Raw genomic sequence first — 4,757 nt, 5'->3', positions numbered from 1 at the left:
TTTATAGCTACAAAATTAAGCTCAAAGCCTTGGAAGGGGCCTGTGCGCCTGCACCTTAAGTTTCTTTAGCTTCCTGATCAATTCCCTCTGTCTCAGAGCCACTGAAGCTTCTTCAGCCAGGAGAGATGGGACTGGATTTGCCGTGTGGAGGCTGGATTGTAGGGTTCGAGGTGAAAGCTGGAGCAGTGGCTTGGAGCCTCCTCAGCAGCCGCTGGTGATGATAAAGGCCCAGAGTGGGAGATGGCAGTTAGGACAGAGAAAAGTGGGCGAGAGAGCACAGGACTAGGGCTGACGGCATGCAGCCCGCAAGGGGCCTTATGCCTCCCCTCCAGTGTGGGTGCCACTTAATCCCCAAGAGCCTTTCCAGTGAAGAAGTCCTTTCTGCCACTTTGTGTGCCGCTCTTTCCACCCAGGTGGAATGAATGTCTCCTCCTCTCTGACTGCCCTGGGCTTTGAGCACATCTCCATCTTACACACTCTCTGCATCGGTGCAGGGCACCTGCTTCACCTCTTGTATCATCTTGTGCCTCCAGAGTCTTCATCGTGGAGGGTGAGGGAATGGCTTGCTTTGCTCTGTACAAAGACATTTACATTATCCTGTCCAAAGAGTAATGTAAAATATTACAAAGTCTCTGAGAGTGGTTGAGATTCAACCTAAGATTAGTTGTTGATATGAATTGCAGTTGGGCTCCAACACAACAACGGTGACCCCCTGACAGCCACTGTAAGTCATCCCTTGTTTTAGTTTAGTTCTTGCTAACCTGCACAGAACGTCCGCGTATAAGCTGTCGCTTGAGACGTGCAGCCACTTGGAGAGTCAGCACATGGAGGCAGCAGGAGACCTAGGGCTGGTCCTTATTTTGCCGCTAACTACTGCTGTGACCTTGGACACGTCATCCCACCTCACAGGTGATAACGTGAACATGTCACTAATGTTCTCATCAGCAAAATGAAGGAGATGATACAGTAGGTCATTCATTTTCAGTCTTTCTTTTCAAACAAGAATCTTCAATGTTACTCCAACACATAACAAGACGGTCAGAGCAGAAGCAGGCCAGGGGCCCAGTTTGTCAGTCACTGGAGCTACTCCTGTCTTCCATGGAAGCCCCTAACCTACAGAGTTGGATGTCCATGCCATTAGAAGACCCATAGAATGCCTTTTAGAGCTATCATGGAATATGCACCACGTCCAATATGATGGCAGACTCAAAGTCACAGAGCTAAAACGTGGTATCAGGGCCCAAACCCAGGCCCCTATTGTGCACTGAAGAGGAGACCTCTGCCGCACTGACAAATTAAAACGGGGAGAAAACTTGTTTACATAGCAGATAACATTTGTTCAGTTGTAGCAGTGTGGGAGGGCGTTGAAAGTTGAGTCCATCACTAAGTTTTCTGGTGTCTCGTAGCCATAGAGCTAGAAGGAACCAGAGAGGCAGTAAGGTCTTTCCAGAGAAATCTCTGAGAGACCAGGCAAGTCTCTGCGTAAACACCCTCAGTGAAGTCTTCATCAGGACCCACATGCTCAGCTGGGAGCTGCATGTGACTTCCACCCTAGACCTGCCTTTTGGAACAGCATGGAATAAGCTAGCCTCTCTATGCCTCCAAGAACACTGAAACCCAGTTCTTTTGTGGTTTTTAACTTTGTCATATATGTCAATTTAAAACAAAATATCTTTTGGCAGAGTCTTAAATTTAACATGACATCACTTTTGCTTGTTTTGCTTACTTTTGGTAAGTACTTTGCCAGACCAGTGATCTTCCGTCTTTCCTAGATGTTTCAAAACATTGACCGTTTCAAATAACGGCCGTACCAGCCACAGGCACAGATGAGAGACGGCGTGCGATTGTCGTGCTCCTCTGCAGGAGGAACGAGCAGCTTTATGGTCACCTTTCCCCTTCTCTTTCACGAAGTACCAGCTTCCTCCTCTCAGAATGGCAGTTGAAAGTGCCCCCCGGCCAGAGAAATGCCAGTGGGGATTACAATTGGAAGTTCGTGCTTGTGAGAGATTCTGAGGTCCCCGTGGCCCAGAGATCAGCTGAATGGCGATTTTGCAGTGACACCTTAAGATCTTGAGATCCCGATGAAAGAAGTATGTGTAGATACCTGGGAGGGGGGAGTGAGGCGTTTAGGGGGCTAGGGAATCCTTCATCGCTCCACAACTGGCAGATGAGATTAAAGCTCCAGCAGTAGGAAAAGTCAGGGCCGTTGACAATTGGAAACAGTGGCATGGGGCACAGAGGCTTCCTGGCTGGAGCAGGACCAGATGGGTAGCAGGCTGGCCCATCCCCCAGCTGTTCGTTTTGATAATTAAAGTAAATCTTGCACCTGTGATACAAAATGAGCTCAGAAACCAAAGGCAACCCTGGGAAAAGTGCATTTGTTGCTCTGAACACAAAGGCTTACTATCAATCAAGAGGCACCTAATTTAAGAAGCCATTTCATTTGAAGGAAGAGCTAAAAGAGTAATTTCTAGCTATTAACTCCTTGTTATCTGGGTGGATATTAAAGTGGTTCAAACACCAACTCTGAAGAGCTTTCCCCAAAGACCCAGATACAAGTATCACACTGAATAATTGTTAATTCACTAACTGAAGAGTTCTATTTCAAAAGCAACTGAAGTCAGTCCTGAGGCAGCCTCCTGTGAAATAAGCTTAAATAGAACACTGAAGTGGAAAAGGGCACTGGATTGAGTGATCAAGAGACCTGAGTCGGTCCAGTTTCTGCCAAGTGACCTTGCATCTTTTGGCTTCTCTAGGCTTCTTTTGATCCACAAAATGGGGACACTGGACCAGAGCAAACTCAAGATTCCATGAAACTTACAAATACTTGAACTCAGTGACTGTCAGTGAAGCTGACTTTCAGTAAGCCAGGCTTTGTTTTGAATACCCACATGCAAGGGGCCTCATTAGCCAAGATTTCAACTGTTTAAAGATGCCAGCGTGCACAGGATGGATCCACCACCTCATCGTCAGAGAAACTGCCTTGCACGGCTAATGCGCCAAACTTGCTAGGATGTAGGCCCCACATAGAAGCTGGCTTCAAACTCTATGTATGGTCAGCTCTCAACGAGGTTGGTGTCCACCTGTGTATGGGGAGTTTTTCCACACCTCAGGAGGTAAGACTATAAGCTCCATTCTCTAAAAAAAGCAAATATACTTCTGCCCACAGATGAGTCTTCAAAATCAGTTCTATTGATCCAAGTTTGTTAAATATACATTTTAAAGAAAGACCAAAATGTTGGCACATCCGTGGCAGGGGTGAGGTCCCTCTCCCACCTTTATGCTGATCTGCATTTTTCTAGTTATCTACTATATACTTTTGCAGCCAGGAAAATGGAAAGACTAAACATGCTATCATACCACAACACGGTGTCAGTTACACCTAAGCTGCAACTGTCTGTCTTTAAAGTGCAGCCGACCACCAGGAAGAAACAGGACCAACGTGCCGGTGATTACTCCTGGGTGGCTTACGGGCGTTTTCACTGTGCGTTTTCCAAATGTTCCATAATGGGCACATACTAACCTTTGATAATCGCAAGAGTAACTTTTAAGATCTACTTAACTGGTCGCAGCTTACAGAAAGTCATCGCTGAACGGGGAGATCTGCGTCAATCACTAAAAACCGGGGAAACTTACGACGGGAGGCCTAACGCTCTGTCTATACCTGGAAAGATGGAGACGCTTGGTGCCCCAGGAGGAGGCACCGACCTAGGATTTCTTCTTCTTTGGTCTCACTCTGGGGAGGACGGGCTCCACCTGCCTGCAGAGTGTAGCGTTCGTCACTAGCCTTACCGCCCTGCACTTGGTTATAGTGCTCCTGTGCCTATTGCTCTGGTGTTTTCCCTCAGCTTTGAGTGATACTGTTTGCATGGCCTACATTTTGTGCAAGAGAGAAATAACATGTCTTCATGGCCTCACACCCACCTTCCTTCCGTGGTCAACAGAAACAACAGCAGAGGGTGGATTTTCTAGAGGAGAAGGTCGCTCTGTGGACCAGGCTGAATGTGGCTGCCAAGGCCCCAGCAGGAGACTTTGATCTAGAGTTAACCTCTTTGCAGGTGTGTAAGAGCCGTGACACCGTTCTGAAGGAAGTGCTATCCATGGTGATGTTTAGCATGGATTCAAGTCCCCTGTACCAGCTACGTCTTCACTTGCATTGCCCAGAGGTCAAGAGACCTTGCATCAGGGCTCCTGGAAGAGCGACGTGAAGAACGCCTGCCCTTCATGGCCCCTGGGGGAGCCGCATGTTACAGCAAGCCCCTGGACGTTCTCAGGCTAAATGGCCTCCATTAAAGGATTTTCACACTGACAGTACTCCACTGAGAAAAAATAACGAAGAACTGCAGATATGCAGCTTCTATAAAGAGAAATGTAAGCATCTGAAAACGGAAATGGTCCTGCTGCTTATTATTTACGAGCGTCACCTTCTGCTCAGCAAGCTCACTGAGGGAGACACGTACTCGAACATCTCTCTCAGGCCAGGGCCTTGCAAGGCCCAGTTCATCCCTTCTTGCTTTTTAATGCATATAGTAATAAACCACGCATACCCCCCACTTTCAGACTGCAAACTAAAGTATGTTCAACAGTGGGTCTCAAAAGCCTTTATTATTTCCATAACTTTATTAAAATAAAAAATATATGAAAAAAATAACAAAAAACAAAGACCTCTATCAGCTTTATTAGCTGCAATAATATGCATTATTTGTAGTTATATATTATAAATTATCAATTACATGTAACATAATTATAACAAAAAC

The sequence above is a fragment of the Vicugna pacos genome, chromosome 13 (genome assembly GCF_048564905.1).
Source record: "Vicugna pacos chromosome 13, VicPac4, whole genome shotgun sequence".
NCBI classification, from domain to species: Eukaryota; Metazoa; Chordata; class Mammalia; order Artiodactyla; family Camelidae; genus Vicugna; species Vicugna pacos.
The sequence above is the reverse complement of the archived record's forward strand: the minus strand, read 5'-3'. Positions refer to the sequence as shown.